This window comes from Agelaius phoeniceus, chromosome 9 (assembly GCF_051311805.1).
Source record: "Agelaius phoeniceus isolate bAgePho1 chromosome 9, bAgePho1.hap1, whole genome shotgun sequence".
Classification (NCBI taxonomy): domain Eukaryota; kingdom Metazoa; phylum Chordata; class Aves; order Passeriformes; family Icteridae; genus Agelaius; species Agelaius phoeniceus.
The window spans coordinates 27,720,527-27,741,170 of record NC_135273.1 but is presented as its reverse complement, the minus strand read 5'-3'; the positions used below and the strand labels follow the sequence as shown (position 1 = coordinate 27,741,170).

Here is a 20,644-nt window from a genome sequence, read left to right as displayed (position 1 = left end):
AGAGATGTTAGTGGTAATAGTCTGAGTTTCTTGCCTTTTCCTTTTTTTTTTTTTTTAAGTGTTCTTGATTGCTAAATTGCTGTGCTTGATGGGGAGGAAGGGGAAGAATTTGCTTCCTGCTCCTTCTGCTAGAAAGAATTTAGAGGAACGGGAAAGGAGTCAAGAGCAGGGAGCCAAATCTTCTGTCTAGTGAAGGTGGTAGTGTCCATGATTGTGGGTGTCTATAAAAGACTGTTCAAGGAAGATGGGAAGGACTGAAAGAAAAAAGGAATAGGTGGAGGTGTTAGAACTGAAGTATCATCTTTCTCTGCCCAGTTAGTGAAAATCTGACTTTTAACTTTAGCTTCTCTTCTGTGTCCTTATTTTGAAAACCTCACCTCTAATAGAAGATGTGATACAGTTTGCTAATGGTTGCTCCATGGATTGATTGCTCCTTCATGCAGTCAGATCTCTCACACATGCCAGTCTGCACTGAACACAGCAACTTTGGGAAAAGCACTCCCCAGAAAGCAAAATGTCTGGCTTCCCTCTGAAGACATTAGGAGTTGTCTACTCATTCTCTGAGTAATCTCATTTCTAACCTAAATAAGAGCTGCAGAATTGGCTGTGTAAGACACTGTGCATCTGGTGTTGGTAAGAAATCCCAGTTTCTGTACAATTTCAGAATAAAATGCAGAGTAGTGTGAAGAGTAGACTGAAAAAAATAATTAAATGGAATTAAGATTCAGGTCTAGCTTTTTCCACACTTATTTCAAAGTCTGTTGTCATAGCTACTGCAGCATAAGGCTGGCTTAGTTTGTTCACTTTTTCTTTAAGACATGTTCACCTTTTTAAGAAAATTGAAGTAACTAAGCAAATACCTGGAGAGAAAAAATCAAAGTTGTCCTTTGTGCAACCATAATTTTATCATGATTTATTATTTGGATCAGGGATATTCAGCCTTTATCAGATAGGAGCCCTTTGTTCCTCAGGCCACAAAGCCAGAAAATAGTTCAATGAATATTAAAGTACTCTGTAGAGCAAAACAGTTGCAAACTTCAAAAGGGTCAAAATTCAGCATGGCTATGTCCCCTCAGTCTCACTTGCTAACATAAGTTATAAGTTATCTAAATATATTATTATCTAACATAAGTTATCTAAATATATTATTATGGCCTCAAACTTTTGGCTTCCAGGAACAAAATAACATTTTTATTTCTGGACTCAGGAGGTACCCAAGGTTTAGACATATCTGAAAACATTAACCTTTTAAATTTTGCTTAAACTATGGCAGATACATGGCATTACTTAGCTCTTTATTTATACTGCTCATCTTATATCAATCTTTTACTCTAGAATTAATTTTTACATCCCATTATTGGACATTTAAGATGAAGCATTTTTGCTTAGGTAAGATTGTGGTCTTTAGGTTGGACTGGAAGTTGGAGGTCAATGATTATTTTATGGCAGGTCAGGCATAATTTCTGTCCCCTGTCTGAGTCAGCTCTGTTCCTGGCCTGAGAGCTTGCTGCTGTCCCCTTTGCCTCTCCTTTGGCCCTGTCCCTGTGCATGGCTCATTTCTTGGGCCAGGTTCCTCAAGCCCAGGGCACTTGGGCCCTGAGCTGAGCTGGATCCTGGCTTAGCACATCTGGGGAATTCCCTCTGGCCAAGAATTGCTTTTTATATACAATATGTCAAATAATGGGCACTGGCAGAGATCTTATCTAACATTGCTGTAATGATCTGACTGATGAGTGTCTTATCTCAAGAAAAGATGGAGCAAGGAATGTCTTGCGGTGCAGATAGGGAATATCTCTAAACCCCATGTGTCTGTCATCCACAACTTGATAACTTTGTTTCTGCTTTGCCTAGTGGGAAATAGTTTTTCCTTGTCCAGTGTTTTTGAACTATTGTGTAAATACTTTGAATCATAATTTAGTCAGATTTTTAAATGTTCCTCAATCTATAATTTCATATATGTGGTTTCCTAAAGTCTGCAGTGGCAATAGCTGTTTTATTCTTTTACAGGGAAACTGTTTTCTATAAAAGTGAGTGAGAAATGAGGAGGGATCAAATAGGGTGTTAACCAGCTTCAAGACAGTTTTCTAGAACTTTCAACTAGGCATCTCTCTGACAAGAGGCAAAGCATTGATGGTGCAAAATGCTTGAGCTTGCAGATAATCCTGAACCTATGAGATATCATTTGTAAGAACTGAAATCCCTGCCATGTTTAGCTTTCTGCTCTCTTTCAACATGGTTATTTAACTTGTTTGCTGTCCATAGGCTCTCTTGCTGGCTTAGAGATATGTATATACTTCACTGGATCTGGACCTAATTAAGCAAATTCCATCTGGTTTTGCCCCTGGCTTTTCTGGCTGATAGTGATGCAGTAATTCATGGGGACTTTATTTTCCCAGTTTTTACTCAGTTCTAAAAAAATGAGATTGTTAACTGTGTTTTCTTGTGCACTCTTTCAAGGCACAGAGTGGTTCTTCACACAATATACAGAGAAATAAATAAAGGTTTAATGCAGTATTTTACATATGGCAATAGTTACATGCTGTATATTGCTCGCTATGAAATTACCGACTCCAAGTGAAAGTTCTTTCATTTTCTTAATTGTAATGTTCTCCTGTTCTGGAGCTTGGCTCCCCTTAAGCACAATTCTGGAAACAAACACACTGTTGGTTAACTGGCTAGGCTGTGCTCCTGCTATTTTGAGGTTTTTTTGTCCATTATAAAGCTGAATATGGCCTTGCTTGATATTTTATGTTTTAAAAAATGAAGATTCCTATGGCAATAACAACAAGCATGGGTGGGTATGTGTGTTTTGGTGTAAGGGTTGGTTGCTGAAATGCCTAATGATCAAGCTTTAAGAGAATTATGTGCTGAGCTGGGGTTGGGAGGAGCAATATGCAAATACAGGTAAGCAAGCATGCAATTACCTATTGATGTCAAAGTGAAATTTGGTAGAAAAATCAGAGTTCTTGTCGAGCAATCACTTTTTAAAGAAACTAATTGAGCCATGTTTTGATGTGAGGCTAAAAATACTAAATGTACACCTGCTCTTTCTTCCTCCTAGACACTTTTTGTGCCTAGCATAGCACGGATGGCTTGGTTTCCCTTACACCTGGCTGCTTGAGGGGTGGGCAGGGAGATGGATTTAGCAGTGCCTATCCCCCTTCGTGTTGGACAGCATCTCTGTAGTGTTTAAGGAGCTGTTTCAGCTTTTCCTGAGCCCCCTGTGGCTGGCTGGCAGGCTCTGCTGGCAGACTGAGCTGCAGTGTGAGTGAGGGCCACGCTGTGCTCCCGGGACGATGGGGTTATGGGCAGCCCAGCCCATGCAGAGGGCAGCTCCATGTACACACCTGTGCAGCACAAAGGGCTTTCCCCTGCCCTGCTCGTGGGGCTGTGTGTGCTTGACTGTGCAGATGACACTGGCAAGAGAGACAAATGTGCACCAGGGGCCCCCTGGGCACAGCACAAGCAGCCTCCTCTCCTTCTGCACCAGGCAGGGCAAGCCACAGTCAGCAACACTGCTGTGCTCCAAGGGTCCTAATTCAGCATCTCATACCAACCTGCACTTCACAAAAACTCTAATTTCGCTGAAAAAAAGCTTTGGAGTCAACTGTAATGAGAAATTTTGCTTCTCAGCTGTCTCTGTGCTGCTATGATGTTAATATGGCCAGATATAAAGAACTGCTTGGCAGCTGATCAGATCTGGAAAGACAAATTTTGGATCTGTCTCCCTTTTCTTTCTCTGAGGAGTCAGTGTCCCCCATTGCTGCTCCAAGAAGGCTCCTAGGAACATCTCCAGCAGATTGGTCCATGAGATGAAGAAATCCCTCTTGACAGTGTAGATCTTAATGGTGGTATGACACTAGGATAGATTTCTACTATTTTATGTATTTTCCCTCTCTGCCATAACAGGATGACCAGAGAAAATTTGGGCTGCAGCATCATGGCCAATATTTTGCTCAAGCTGTCCTTTAAGCAAAATAGAATTGCTGCAATAGCTTCTGTACCCTGTCTGATTTAGTAGAACTAAAAGTGCTTGGTTTTATGAGAATAAATGAGTAGTCTGGAGTAGATTTGGAAGGAGCAAGACAAAGCTGTCTTTGCTAGTAACAGAACTGGATGAAACATGCAGCATTTGAAGTTTTAGACGATTCCTGGAGTCCTGGCAATGACACTTTAGGCAGTTGAACTGTATTTTTCTGGTCAGATTTGTAGATATTGAAGGCTTAATATTTCATTTGACCATTTAGCTTTAAAAAACAATCTACCTCCCAATGAACATGACTTTTCTTTGGTAGCAAAAAAATCTAGCTGCTTTCTCCTCACTTTGAAAGCTCAGTCATGGTCTAGCATTTATGAGGAAAATTCTTAGTTGGCCAAGGAGGAGGGGAGGTCTAAAATAATCTATCAAGTACCAAGAAGGAGGAACAAGAAGATTTCAAACTCTGTTTAAAATATCCCATTAAAACTAGAAAAATCATAAGTCCAGAGTCTTAAACTAAGTTAATATTTCTGTTTTGGAACTTTTATTAAGATGTTGAAAACAAAATATCTTCATATGGCCAGCTGTAACTGGTTTTTATAAGCTGCTGTGCCCTCTTGGAGGGGAAAAAAGGTGAGAAAGTTAGTTAAATGGCAAATCTACCAGTAAAGCAATAATATCAATCATCATGAAGGTGGTTAATGATGAACTTTTACAGGATAAAACTCAAAATTTCTGGTTCGTTGGTGACAAAGACTCAGCTTTTATCTGAGGTGTTCTGAATGACCACTTGGCAAACATCCCTGAGAGCACAGAGTGTAGGCTGGTGGCTTAGGTGCATGAGTTAAACAGCACCACCTCAGCAAATGCTCCTTGAATTTTTTCAACAATAAAATATTTGGCTGATTTTATGTGGGATGTTTTTCAGGTAAAGTGACTTGTTCTGTCACAGAAATGTCCCAGTAGGTGCTCATCAATTTTAAGAGATATTTCTAACTTTATTAATATTTTGTGTGGTTGTTCCCATAAATTCAAATTCCTTTTCCAAATGACATGTCTCATCCTTTTCATTTTTAATCCTTGAATATTTTGTCAAGACATTGTGTTTTGACCTTTTGCCCCCATTAAACACTGAGAGCAATTATCACAGGTGGGAATCTTCACCTGCTGTGATCCCTGAGCAGTGTAAAGCACTTGTTCAGGATCATTGCTCGTGTCTCTCTTTCATCTGCACGTGTTGGCACACCTACTCTTTCAAACAGAGCAATAGTGCTCCATCTGTAGCTCAGCAAATCCCACCTCTGTGTCCCCAAGCTGATTTCAGTTCAGCAGTTCCCACCTCAAGGTGCCCAAGGGTGGGGGCTGCAGGCAATCCAATGAACCATCTCAATGACATAAATTCAATTCAATAAATTCAAAATAAATTCAATGACATAAATTCAAACGTTACTCAGGTGTGTGCCAGCCCCTGCACTGGCATTTTGCTTCTTTAACAGATAAAAAGGTTTCACAGCTTGGGCACTCTCTAGGTGGGCAATGAGCAGTATGGATGACAAAGAATTCTTTAAGAAGGTTGTAAGAAAAGTCAGCTTGGATCATCCCATCCTCTGTTAATTTCTAGTGTGGCAGGTATCTAAATCAAAATGTGCTATGAGGAGGAAAAGGAGACTGTGGCATTCACAAAATGAGGCAGAGGAGGGCAGGCTGTGGGTGTTTAACCAAAAGCACTGCAGAGAGCAGAGACATGCAGAAGGACCCCATCCTCAGGCAGCTGGGCAGGCTCCTGAAGAAATCTGCTCAGTTTCTAAACTAATTGGAAGGGAGGAAAAGGGTAGATACAGAACATGGGCGCTTTGTGGCACTCTCATGTGAACAGGAGAAAAACAGATAAGTTGTTGATTACTTGAGCTTATTTTTTCTTTCTAAAGAATAATAGCTTCACAGAAAATCAATTTTCCCAAGGAAGCAGCCAAGGGATATCCAAGACAACAAATAAGTGTACAGCCATAAAAAATGTGTTTTGCAGGTAGAATTAGCAGACTGGGGGATGGGATCTTAATGGGAAATTTAAGGTTAGGAAAAAAGCCCATCAGAATAGCTGAAGAAAATATGTGAAGAAGGCAGATATAAAGAAGTTCTATAAAAAGCAGTTTGGACATAGATGGTAATCCCAAAGACCTGCAAATAGGGAACCAACCAACCCTACTGCTTCTGGGTGCAGGGAAAGCCAGGTGTGCTGTTCAGACAAGCTCAAAGAGATAAAAAATTAAAAAATTAATTTCTTACTGGTCTATAAAATCCTCAGCTAAGGTCAAGGCAAAATTAAACTGCATGGCAGATGTGAAGGAGAGGGACAGTTCAGCTTGTGGCACAAATATCTGTTTGAGATGGGGTGGAGAAGCTGTTTCCTCTGCACAGCAGGGAACAGCACTGATATGCACAAGGGAAAATGTTACCAGCCAGGTGCTGTGTGGCACATACACCACAAAATAGGCAGTGGGGGGGAAATAACCCTGTGTTTCTTCTAGATGTGTGTTTACTCAGGGCAGTCTGCTTGCCCACTGCAAAAGCTTCAAGCACAAAGCTGACTCCCATTAGGAGTAATGCCAAAAGTGATGGATGATAATGAAATGAAGGAATTTTTGCCAGGTGATGTGTGGCTATTTTAAGAAATGATAGATGTGACCAAGACATGTGAAAATCATCAAAAGGAAGATACAGAAATTACCCAATTTATCCAAACAAATGGAAACTCTTTTGTGCTGGCTTTGGACAGGATAGAGTTTTTCCTTCAGTGCAGCCAGTACAAAACTGTGTTTTGGATTTGTGCTGGAAACAATGTTGATAAAACAGAAATATTTTCATTAATCCTGGTCAGCACTTACAGCCAGGGCCTTTTTTTCTCCTCACCCCACCAGTGAGGGGCTGGGAGGGGACACAGCCAGGACAGCTGATGCCAAGTGACCCAAAGGATAGCTCATATTCCATATGACATCATGCCCAGCTCATAAAGCTGGAGAAAGAAAGAAAGGAAGAATATTTGGGATATTTGGAGTGATGGTATTTGTCTTTTCAAGTGAGCACTGGGCATGATGGAGCCCAGATTGCCTGGGGGTGGCTGAAGCCCTGGCTGCCCATGGGAAGTGGGGAATGAGTTCCTTGTTTTCCTTTGCTTGCATGCATGGCTTTTGCTTGTTAAACTGCCTTCAACATAACCCTTGTGTTTTCTCCCTTTTACCCTTTGGATTCCTTTCCCCATACCATCCAGGGTGAGTGAATGAGTGGCTGGGTCATGCTTAGTTTTTAAACCACGACTTTTGTACAAAACTGTAAAAATACGTTTATGCTAGACTTGGTTAGATAACTGGGAGTCTACCATTTCATTTGGTTCAGCTGGGCAAAAAACAAAGATAATTTATTGCTTTCAAAGCTCCATTTGGTTGATATTTCAAGAGCTGTCTGTTCAGCAAAAGAGAGATTCCAGTGATGATACCATGTAGATTTTGCATATGGCGGGATGTGAGAAAAGGACAGGATAAAACTACTTGCATGGCTAAAAAAGGAAGGGAACTCAAATGTTGAAAGTGATCAGAACAAGAGTTCTTTCTACCTCTTCTTTCTGACCTTTGGAAATGAGCCTAGGAGTGATTAGACACTGCTGATGTAACTCCAGCTAAGGAGGAAACAAAGCACTTGTGCAACACATCAGGGACATGTTGGGTGTATCTCTAAGGAGCAACTGAGACATAGAGAAGATTTTCTGAAGATGGCTAAGCTTAGAAAGCAGAATGCTAACAATCAGGTGTTGTAGATGAGAAGTTATTATTGCAGAAAACCTCTCTGGTGGGGTTTGGCTCATGGCTGGAGAGGTGAGCTCTGCTGTCCTTAGCTCTTGTCACTGGCTGTAATAAACATATCAGGGTGCTGCAGGAGGAGTGTGCATGTGGAGGTGAAGTATATGACAAAATACAAAAAAAGGTGTTCTCAGCATGGCTGCAGCTTTTGCATTGCTGAGGTTGCTGTGGTTGATCTCGAGCCCACAAAGGTGAAGCCTAAGGTGCAATATTGTCCTGGAAAGAATTTCCAGTGGCTAATCAGTTCCTGCACTGTTTCAGAGAGATTGAAATAAAGCCAACAAGAACAAAAGACAAAACGTGGAAGACTCAAAGGAACAAGTGAATGAAATACAATAACTGTTCTGTATAAAGATGTCAGAAATAACAAAAAAAAGGGTGAATGTTTATGTAATTGTCCTGAAAGCAGCAACACAAGCAAGATTTCCTGTAATGCATTCAGGACAAGGTAATATCCACCTGATGCTGTGCCATCTTCACTGTGATTAGTGGATCTGCATGTGCTCCTGAAAAATTTCAGTGGATTTCACTTCTTCTTCTTCTTCTATGGGCAGGCAGAAAAAAATCCCATGGCCTAGTAAAGCCAGTGAGCAGAGCTGGTGGAGAGGCTCCATTCAAACATCACCTTTGTGGCCAGAGTTTCACCCTGCAATTTGCCATCATGAGCATGGTGCTGTAGTAAATAACCCCTGCAAGCATCTCTCCTGATCCCCAGCATTACCAGCCATGGCAAAAAGAAAGATGTTTGTATGGAGGAAGGCAGCAATAATAATAATAATAATGTTATAATAAAGTGCCATAGGTTGGGAATATCTGAAAAGAAACTTCATAGCAGGAATGGGAAGCTTGTGAGGGGACACAGTATGGGTCATGTAGAATGTAATCTTAGCCACCAACGAGTTGTAGCTGAACCCTATTACTAAAGATTAGGAGCAGGCTGGATGATAACAGGCAGCACCTGTAACCAATAAGAACAAGTGGTACAAAAGAGGAGTCAGAGGAGTCAGATGGCTGCTGCAAGGACCAAGAACAGTCAGTGCTTAGAGGAGCTGCCTACAGAAAACATCAAGGAGGTATGAGACTCTGAATATACGAAATCCTTGCCCTATAATGGTAATAGAACTGTTGTAATATATAAGATAACAGAAGCTGATACATCTGGGGTTCAGTAGCAAGTGACTGAGTCCATGTGAATTTAGGGAGTAAGCATCTGTCTAAGTGACAGGTCAGACACCTGAGGGTGGCTCCTTTTAGTGCAGCCACACCCAATGATGGAAACACTGGCCTGAGGTGAGGAGAGCCCTCTCTGGGATCCTGAGAAACCATTGCCAAGCACCCAGTGGGCAGAGAGGACACCCTGCAGCTGCCAGCACAGGGCCCTTGCACACTGCTAATGGCCATGTGCTGCCTGCTCAAGGAGGGAAAGGCTCGTGGTGCTGCTGCACAAGATGAACATGCAGCTTTGTTAGTGATGACACCTCCTTCCTGCCTGTGTGCCTGGACTGGGTATACTGTACTTATGCCCACAGTGCCCAAATTAATGTAATCAGGTCCTTGTTCTTCTGTCCCTGCTTCAGGTCACTATTGCATTCAGTACTCTGACATCAGCTCACTAACAATGCTTAAGAATCCTGTGGGCTCCCACACAGCTATTTAAAAGAAAAATAAATCAAAACTAATCCTTACCTGCAGATGGCAATGGTTGATTCTGTGGGAGGAAGGCAATCCATGGCTCAGGAAGAGATCAAAACATCTGCACGTCATTGGTGACAAGCTCTGTGCATTGAGTGTCCTTCCCAGTCCCTTGGAAATTCCTGGAAAGCATTTCTGCAATGCTTTCAAGTCAGTAAAAATTGCAGGGCAAATGTGGTAAAATGGGAAGAAAATGGACATAATGCTGAAGAGAGCATAGTAATCCAAATAGTGAAAATGCTACTATTGAAAAGAATAAGAAAAGATGAGGGTTTTTTTTTTTTTTTTTTGTAAAGTTGAAGAAATTTCATTCAAAAGGTGGTTGCGTGTATTAATGTTTGCCTGATATTTCACAGGACATGTAATGCAGTTTTTCAGTAGTGATGGCCAGGAAAGCAAATGCTGTCATTAGGGATAGCTTGGGTGGAGAGTAGATAAAAGTATTGAATTATGAAAATTTAGAATTTTTGAAGATCTCAGAGATTAAATTAATAGTTTCATGAATATTTGTTCACAGCCTAATAGATAAAATCAGCATTTAGCTGCTGTGCTATGGGAAATTTAATTTGAAAGATTCTCTTCCTTCTTTCCTGCGGGCATTCATTTTCCTGTACTGAAATCAACTTCCCACCCCATAAATAAGCAGGTAAATAACAGGGCTTTCCACATAAACAGAGGGGGCTGTTGGCAGAGATACTGTGAGCAAAGGGGAAAGGACACTTTAGAGACAAAAGCCACCTTCTCCAAGTCTGAGTGCAGGGAGAGAGGACTGGCCAGCTCATGCTGAGAAGTTCAAAAACAAGGTTGCAAGGAGAAGGGAAATGTTGAGATGCTGGTGGGGAAGTGGCCTGGAGTGGCTGAGGGGTGACAGCTGGACCCACATGAGAGAGACCAGCCCCAGCTGTATCTGCTGCAGGTTTTGGGTCTCTCTGTGCTGTGACCAAGTGCTCTGCTCCTGATGGGCTGCCCTGCTGAGACATGTCAGACTCACTCTGTCCTGTTCCTTGCCTGCCTTTGAAGAGAGCCCTCATCACTACTAAAATGCCTCTGGACACAGCAGCCCCTTTTCTCAAGCTAGGGCCTACAAAATTTTCAGGACTGTGTGCTCTGTAAACAGCAAGGTGATTTGGGCATGGAAATTAAGGCATCTCTATCACACACAGGAGTGGATTGCAATTCTGACTTGGGATGTTATAACTTGACTTTGTCTTTTCACTGTACTTAATGCATTTATTTCATACTCACACTTATTTCACCCTCTCCATTTTTCTGCTAGAAAATCATTTGTTGTCTCAGTTGCAGTTCTGTAATTCCTCAAAGCCAAGGAAGTTTTCTTCCTTCAGTGCCTTCTTCTATCCAGCCCATGTTGTGTATCTGAGCTAGTGAGTTGCACAGAAGCTGAGTTAACTGCTTTGTGTCACTTTATTTAAGCTCTAATACTTTACACACAAACTGAGTATGATATTGGAGGCAATCAACCTGAAGATAACAGCAGCAGTTTCAAATAAGCACCCTATTAAGAAGAGTTTTTAGCAGTGTCCTGGTATTTGTTCTGAGATCAGGACAGGGGAGCCTTTGTGTTAGAAAGTGATTGTCTTGGTTTCAGTTCTGTCTTTTCTCAGGGCTCAGTTATCTTAGTTTTGTGGTTGGTTTGTTTGGTTTTTTCCTTTCTCTTTTCTTGTTTGGTTGGTTTTGTTTTGTTTTTCTTTCTAGCTAAGTCTTTTCCAGCTCATTACCTGCACGTCTCCCTTTCTAAATGTGAGGTAGAGCAGCAGAACTCTCATCTGATGTTACAAGTGCTTTCAACCATTGTTTCCCCTTAGCATCCACCATGGAATCCTTTTCATTGAGTCTCTGGGCTGGGGGTATTCACTGCACAGGCTGCTGCCATTTGTGCACATCTTTACTTTGAGCTTTGTAGGTGACTTCTGGCAATCTCTTTGGAAAGACTTAACTGAGTCCTGTGCTCATGGCTGAGAAGTTGTTTCATTCTAACAGTACAGACAATTTTCTTAGGGATTTGTGTAGGTTCCCAAATTCATAAGATGGTTTTCTGAACCCTAAATCAACTATATGTTTGAAAAACCCCAAGATAGGCAAACACTTCTCCTCTTCCCCCCCAAAAAACAAACCAGCCCCTCTTGTCTCTTTTGTGTGCACAGTCAGTAGTCCCCAGATGTGGTAGTACAATGTGTTAGGCCCCTAACACTCTAAGAGGTCAAATCCTTAAAGGTACATGATGTTCCTTTTCTCTGCCATGAAATCTGCACTTCAGCTTTGTCAGAGGGCTTTAACCTTTTAACCTTCTCCACTCATGGTTCTCACTGATGAAAATCTTGTCTCTTGTTGTCTTTCTCTCTTTGTTGTTTTTTTTTTTTTTTAGTGTTTTTTCCCCAGCCCCCACCACCTCCTCCTCCTCTGTTTTTTTCCCAGCTTTGCCTGAGCTGTTGACTGTTCTGAGGGGTTTTTCATATTTGTTTCCATTTTGGAATGCTTTTCCCTGTCACACTCCCAGTATAGAGCCAAGGTGCCCACTGGGTCTGCTCCACCCAGTGCCTGCTCAGCAATGCCCAAATGTCCCTGTTTAAAACACCAGCATTCCCAGCTGCCTTTTGCCAGGGCTGTTTAAAACACAGCTCTCTGCAGCTGGCATGGAGAGTTTGGTAAAGAGGCAAAGCCAAGCCCTAAGGGAGTGAGGGGAACTGGGAGCTTTTACACAGACAAGCAGCAATTTTGCTTGGCAAACTCTGGAGCTGATGGACTGTGTGGGAAGCTTGTGGGCCCTGCAGCAGTTAGTGGCCATACAGACTCATCACTTTTTTGGTCACCTGAAGTCATTTATCAGCTTAGCATTTCATTGCAGCCTATTTAGGCTGACAGTGATTTAGCTCGATAACTAAAATTAGCCAGTGTCACTGTCACCAATATCTTGATACTTGCAGCCTCTCAGAATTTAAAAAGACACCTTTCTTACCCTACCAGGAAGCCTTGTTCTCCTGACAGACTCCTGAGTTTCTGAGAACCAGGATCCCAAGCCTGGCATGAAGCCAAAGCAGTGAATTACATCTCAGGTGACCACAACTCCTCAGGTGCCTCCTCTAAAGGCACCCTTGTGCTTTGATCTTGAGTACAGGTCTCAAAGTACTGAAAACAGCTTGTTTTATGATGGGGAGTAAAAATATCAGTACCTGAAGCCAAAGAGCCAAGGATTGAATTACCATCAATATGATTTGCCTTCCAGAGAAGGGCTGAGGCACATTGGCAAGAGAGTGTGCAGAGACCTGGCTTGCAGTCTCCCAGCTTGGCTTGTGCACTGCTTGAAGTGCATGCCCACTTCACATTTAGCACTCTCTCATCTGCCAAATGCTGCTATTAGATTTTTTTTCTTTAATTTTTTCCTCTTAAAGCTGCTATCAGTTTATATGTTCCAGTCTGTAGCCTGAACCTCAGCTGATCACACTACAGATTGCTTCTTGTTGATGGTATCAATTGTACCTTTCCTAGCTCACAACCTGGAAAGGATTGGAGCCAGTGCCCTCAGGCCAACCCTTAGAAAGCAACTGTTTTGCAATAGAGTTTTAACTGGACTCTTCAGACAAAAACAATGCTTTTATTGCCACAAGGATCCCTTAGCTAGTGCTGAAAGTTTTCTTCTGTCTCTTTGCATTGTTTTGTCTCACTCTAATGGGAAAAAAGGAAATGCTTGTTTTCTTTGTTAGGAAGGGACAAACATTAAAAAATCATATTGTTGTATAACATCTTAAAATATTTTACATTTAACAATATTTACAAAGAATAATATTATCAATTGCATATTTCTGAAGAGCATAATTACTTGTGCATGTTTGATGAAAAATCAAACAGGAATATATAGTGATTTAACCAAATAAGCATTCAAGCATCATTGGATACACATAGGATTAATAATAACGTAGAAAAAAATTTCTCTTAGGGAAACTGTGCAAAGCTGCAGCATTGTTTCCTCTTCCTATTTTTACTTCCTGAAACACTAAACTCTTCCAGTTCTGCTTTGCAAGAAGACACATTACACTTGGAATCTGCATGCAGTCAGAGGGAAAACCCTGATGGGAGACAAGCACTTGCCATAAATTAGCAGCTTTATGAATATTTGAGTTGGTTGCACTCCTGGAGCATCCTAGTGGGTCAGCTGTGCTGTGGCTGCACAAATGTGCTTCTCTGTGGTGTGCAAGCACTGTGAGAAATGGATCCAGGCTGACTGGAGGCAGGCTCTCTCTGCACTGATTAACATCTGAGCATGATGTAGGGGAAGATTAAAATGAGGATAAAGGGTATTTTCTGTTAAATTATAAAAGAAGAACATGCTGTATGCATTGCTCTCCTGTAGTTTTCATTGTGTGTGTATGTAATGAGATAATGCATGTTAATCCTCATTAATCAACCAGGAATATGTTAAAAAAAAGTTTACCTCATTTCTTCCTCTTGTGGGTGGCATTTCTAAAGATTCCAAATACCCTGGACTTGCTTCTTTCAAGTAAAACTTGAAAGTGTAATAGCTGAGAACTCAACAGTGTTGAGTTTCACCTCATAAGCTCTGAGTAATTTACAAGCAGCCTATTCCTAAGGTGTGAAAGTGTTACTACATCACCTAGAACTACATGAGGAACCAGCAAGGCACACTGGTCACTATCTGTTTTTTGTTGTTGTTTCCTATTGTGTAGACAGAAGTCTTTGGGTTTAGAATGAGAGAGATAACCTGAGAAAGTCAGTGTAAGAAGTCAGTGTCAAGTTCCAGGGAACAAGGGTAATTAATAGAAGATTGATTAAGTAATGAAGGGCTAAAGCTCTGTGCAGAGGGGCTTGGATGACATCATAAACTTGAAATGCAGAACAGCAGAGTTGCTTTCATTTTATTAGATGCAAGAGCCCTGACTTACAATTTTCCTTAACATTGAATTTTTACTAATAAAGCATTAGAGTGTGTAGGCAGCCTGTTCCTGCCTCCATTGTTATGCTGTGCTGAAAATGCAGCAAGTCCCAGGGCTGATGATGTTGGTGAAAGGAGCTGTTGTGAGAGAATTGTGTATCTTTTGGTCACACTTCTAACAAAATAGCTGCTACCTTTGTAAAACTTTTAAGTCTGGCAGATGTTTTTACCCTTCCTCCCCAAAGTTGCTTTGGTTGCATCCTCTTTATTAGGTAGAGACATATATCATTCAAAAGACATAATTAGAAAATTGAATATAAACACTCGGTGATAGCTGTATTATGAATGCTGGGACTGTTATTGTAACTACATGAAGCTGCATTCAGTTTGCTTTTCAATGTTGGTGGTTTAAACAAGAGAAATGGGCTGCCTAACTTTAAAACCTGGTCAGATCTGGGGCTTCACATGCCATCAGCTGAGAGCAGTGTTGCAGCCCACTTCTGGTAGACATTTACAGGCAGCTCTCTAAAGAGGGAGGAGAAAAAGCCAAAATACACAGAATTGCTACCATGATTTTCTTAAAAGGAAGCAGGTATAAGTTTATGAAACACACAGGTATTTGCTTTTTGGAAGAGGTTTTCTTGTTAGACGCTTTCCCCACCCTTTAAAGCTCTCAGATTAATCCTGATGCAAAATAGCACAACCTATTAATTATCAACAAAACCCTTCACAGGATGGAAAACTCATTTTACATAAATCCTTATTAGCCATATCTCCTCAGTGTAGCAGAACTTTACTTTTCATGTCTCTTGACAGCTCCCAGTTTGACAAAGGAAGCTTAGCTTCACTAAAAAAAGCAAATCCATTTTTTTGGGATTCCAATTAACACATTGACATTGTGTTATAGAGCTGGAGGTGTATGAAATTATTCCCTGGGAGTTTACCACCACTGGGAAAGGTGATTGATTCTGCTACCTGGAGGAAGTAATAGATAATGTATTAAGTAACACAGGGATGGTTTGTTTTGTTCCCCCTAAGCAAAAGATAAATTCCATCTTCATTTTAATTTTTACATGAGAGGCAGCACCACACAGAGGCACAGCTGCAAAGCTCAAACTTCTGCTGCTCCATATTGGGACCCCAGTGAAGCAGAACATTAATCTGTACAGCAAACAAATGACTATCATTTACATAATTACATTTAGTCACAATTTATAACATATTCATAGGAGCATGAGTGAGAATGATGCATTTGCTGTGTGAGGGATGGAAATTGTGGATCGGCCTGGGCTTTGCCAGGACAGGAGGAGTAACAAAAGAAGTGATTTTCCAGTGTGTTAGAAAATTCACACTTGTGATTTGGAGTCCAGCTGTCCTTACCTGTCCTTTCTGGTCTTTTTGTCCTGAGGGGTTTTATTTCTGTGAGTGACTGTGGGCTGAGGCTCTTTTGTGTAAACCTATGGTAATTCTTACAGTAACCTCTAGGAAAAAGGGCACAACTATGTTTTTCTCCAGAAATGTGTCCTTTAACAACTCATGATTTACTTGAAAGTGAAAAAGAGTAATTAGAAATCAAAGGGACTTCCCATAAATGTCTTTTATCTTTGACTATGGCCCTTATGACTACCATAGTTGCACTACATGAGAAATTATAGAGCAGAGAGTCAAGCTTTCATCAAGTTTAAGCAAGTCCTCTTTCCCTAGAAGAGTATCAAATAATAATCTTAGGCAGCACTTTTATCCCTACCAATGTTTGCTTTCTCCACTCTTACTTTTTTTTCTTATTTTTCTTGGTTTTGCCTTTTTTTTCTGCTTAACTCTCCATTTTTTTCCCTCTTGATTTTTACAAGTCAAAAGGGGAGCAATCATACCACCACATTATAGAACAGGTGGGAATACTGTAAGAGTTGCTTGTATCTCAGTCTCCATATTTCACACGTTTTCCTGTAATTCTGCCACTTTTTGAGCAATTGAAAAACTATTTCTGAGATTTTTTTGTTTTGTTTTGAACTTCAAATATTTCTCTGAGTTTTAGATTTCTCACATAAATGCGTCACTCTGTAATTCTGAATAACATACAATTACAACTCAGATTTTGGTGAAAACAGAAAATTAGATTATATAAAAAGCATCTCATCTGATAGAATCAATTAAAACAAAAAGGCAACATTCCACTAAAACTAATCTTTTGTTTTCTCATGGAAATTAGAGCCGTGTCAGATAACTCTCTGTCCAGAAAGAATCAGTCTCCTAATCAGTATTTTTGTGTGTGTGGTGGGGTTTTTGGATGTTGGTTTGCTTTGGTTTTTTTCCACCCAGCAACTTGCTGAGGGGATTATCACCCACTCAGAGCAGATCAATAGCACGGCCAGGAGCAGCAGGTTTGAGAGTTTGCTCCCTTCTCCTGCCTTTGCCAGGACACTTGGCTCACAGGGTGCTCAGAGGTTGCATCTCCAGCTCTGGGGGTCGGAAGGGTTCAGCAGCAAAGAAAAGGATGGGATCACAAAGGGGTGACCCTTTAGTGAATGGAACTACTGCTCTGGGATGAAGAAAAATGCCTTGGTTTAGGCTGTACATGATTTCACTTGTCCACTTTGCAAAGCAGCAAAGAGCCTTGGATGCAAATCTATCCCCTGTGAGCAGTGCTGCATTTAAACACAAGGTGAGCAGGAGGGCTGACAGTTTTGCTTTTGAATCAAACCCTTAGTCTAAATTCAGCTTTGGGAAGGTAGCCTGCCAGGAGTGCTAATATTCCTACAACTCCAGGTTACTCATATCTTTTCAGACTGTTGTGTAGGGAAGAGATGCAGTCAAAGAAATCCCGAAGAGAGCTTTTAAATGCAATAGCACTGCTCATTTCCAACTCCCACACATTTTATAAAAAATTATATGTAATAGTTTCTAGAGTAATTTTCATGCAAATCTATTGCATTCTTCATAAAATCCAAACACAATGCATCTCAGTTGCACTTCACATGACCTCTCTGTTTTCAGAGATTTAAAATCCCCAAATCCCATAACTCTTCAAGCATTCCTTAGCACTGGTTCTGGTTGGGGCTTTTTTTTTTTGTTGTGGGAGCGGGTTTTGTGGTGGTAATATTTTCTTTTTTTTTTTTGTAAAAAAAAGGTATACTGTGAGAAGAAAAACTGCTCCTCAATCTTTTTTTTTTTTTTGTTTCTTTTTTCTTCTTTTAAATCATCCTGGAAACTTAAGTTAGTAAATTGAAAAGACATATCTTGGAAATGAATTTGCAATTGATGTACATTTCAGCTATTGATACTGTGGGCTTCTAATCCATGTAGTTAATCTGTGGGGGAATATGAGAAAAGTTCTGTGACCTCTGGACTATTTCTGACTTCAGCCCTTTTTGCTTTAATGAATCTTTTGCCTTTGTGCAACACTTATTAACTCTCTGGTAGTTGCCATGATATAATGTCACTTTTTGCCAAGCAGGACATTATTTTTCCTGTCAGTGGGATATCTTGTATTGGTTTCTCTTGTGGTTAATCTCTGGCCAAAGGCAAGGAAGGAGGTGGTTCCACACCGTGTTACTGCAGGTAACCTCATTTATCTCTGCTGTAAATGAGGTTCCATTGAAGGATGTGGTACTTGCCTCTGGGGTTTTTGTAGGGTGCTCCTGTCTATCCTTTTGTTTCATTCTGATCTTGGGAATTGCAGCCTTTCCTTTTGACTGGCCACCTGGCTGTATGACTGACCAGGACAGCTGAAATTTGAACCATGAGAGAAAAATAAAGGTCATGAAAATTCAGACCAATCTTTGAAGGCATGTTTTCCTTATTTAGCTCTCAATGAGAGGTCAGATGACTCCTGGCTTTCCTTTCTTGAATATTGTCCCAAGAAGCCTCAGGCAAATACTTCTAGAAGTCCAAACTTGGTTAAAGCTCATCATGAAATGCATTGCAAAACATCTATTCTCTCTGGACTCAGTCCTTTCAGTCATATGTGACTGACACTTGATACAGAGGAAATAAACATTACAGAGATCTCAGGGAACCAAAGGAAAATGTCAGGATTTAGAAAACAATACTCAGACAAGGGAAGAAAATGAAAATGAGGTAATGAAGGGTAAGAATAGACAATGAAGAAGGCTGAAGGAGTGGGGAAGACAGAACATTACAAATATATAAAAGGCTTCTCTATATGGAGAAAAAAATCTGTGGAGAGAAGAGTTATATATTGTGGGAATTGTCTGAAGGAAATGGTAGAAATTTCATCTCTGAAAATCTCTTTAGGGAGGGTTAGTAGCAACTAACAAGGTTTTGAAATGACAATCCTACGATTCAGTCTGTTATGGACCCCTTTACCCCACTGCAGCAATTTCTTTTCTTTTGTCCTTGATTCAGGTGCTGCATCTCTGTCTGGGCTGAGCTTGGTCTCAGAGTTGTGGTGAAATAGGACTCACCATTCTGAGAGGGGGAGGGATTACTGTAAATTCCATAAGCAATAGGAAAGGATCTAATGGGAATTAGTAAAATTTAAAATTAGTAAAATTAAAATGGAAGTTCCCCTCAGTCCTGCTCTACTGTGAAATGTTTCTTTCAGAGACTCTTAGAACCATAGATTAAATAATTATATGTAATTTTTCGTCTTACTAAGTAAAATTTAAAAGCTAGGTAAATACTTTTTTGGTGGGCATAGTAGAAATGAGATATAATAGAGACATATTCCAAATGATCAGTAATGTTATAGCTCAATATTGGGTAGTGAATTGTTTTACTACATGTAGTAATGTGTTATTGGAAAATAGAGATGCCTTTCAGCATATGCTTGTGTCAATGAAATTGTATAGAGATCCCTAATGCCAATCAGCCTGATCATTTAGTGCTAATAAAAAGCTATCTTCTCGTTTTTATTCACTCTGCAATTACTGAGCTGTGTTTCAATAGCAAGCTGACAAGCCCCTTGGAAGCAATAAAATAGAGAGGTTCTTGGAGATCACAGTCCAACCCAGCCTTCTATGTCTCTATAACCTTTAACAGGTTTTAGATCCTATGGGATTTCTAACTGACTCTCATAAAATTGATCCACAGTTGTGAGGATTAAATAACACTCAGGAAGAAACCTGTTCTCAATCCAAAAATGACCAGATCAGGAATAGTGGTCATATCTGTCGAAGAAATAAGAGGAAAAAGTGTAGTGAAAACTTCTTTTCTAGCCATTATGAAAGCTCTCCATGCTGAAGAGACAGCATCTGTACTGCACAAGACAAATCCAGGCTCATAATTTCCTTCTGTGCATCAGCTCTGCCAAGAGCCCAGTTGTGGCTCTTTGGGAGGATAAGAGTGAGAGCAGGAAGGAGAACACAGTTTATAAGACTGCTTAAGAGGATTTAGTCTTCATTTCCTGATGACAAGATAAATATTGTCTTGGGCAATTGCTAAAACTTAAAGTTTCTTGAAGTATCCCAGCCCACTGATAACCAACTCACAGCTGTAACAAATACTGTGGGATGGCTTTGGGTTTTGTTTGTGGAATCTGGGACCTGGCAAAAAATAATTAAATCCCCCTAAATGTGAAAATGACTAGGAAAGGCTTACAGCTTCCTGTGGTAGACATGGTGGAGCAGAGAAAAAGAATGAATTTTCCACACAGTAGAGTGATTAATAATATCATGATTCAGTCATAATTTATGCAAGTGCTGTGGCAACTCCTTGCCTCAGAGATTTGTGAATGCAGTCCAAGCTCAGCAAGGGAAGTGAGCTGCTCATCAGTCAGTGCAGAGTGAGTTTCAGCTTTATCAAATCTCTGGGAGTCATATGGCAATTCTATAATCCAGTCCAATGTGCTGCATGATGGCATCCAAGAGGCATTCTAGGAGGTTGCCTAGGCCTCTCTTTCTTGTAGCTTTGAGGAAGAACAATCTGTTTTGCATATTTCTCTGTTGCAGTTGTACTTTTTGATGTGGATATGGTGCCCATGTCAAAATCCAGGGTCCTTTTTTCTCCAATTTTGCATAAGTGGTTCAGATATGCTTACTGTACAGCAACCCTTGTTTCCTTACCCCTATTCCACAGTTATATTCTAGCAAATAGAGGGCTATGGAAAATGAGTAGAACTTCAAAATTTACCTAGTATTCAAGTGCTGTCTATCTGTCCTACAATGACCCACGAAGAGACCAGGGCCTGATGATTGTTCCTTTCAAAGTAACACAGCTCAGAGCGTATCTGCTTCCCCTCAAAATGAAGCTACA

At 40.6% G+C, this 20,644-nt stretch overlaps 1 long non-coding RNA gene across 1 annotated transcript in view; it reads left to right on the top strand.

The window, feature by feature from the left end:
• Positions 1 to 20,644, top strand: part of LOC143694804 (uncharacterized) — an 85,226-nt gene that overhangs the window by 19,011 nt on the left and 45,571 nt on the right. The gene's annotated exons all lie outside the window — the stretch shown is intronic.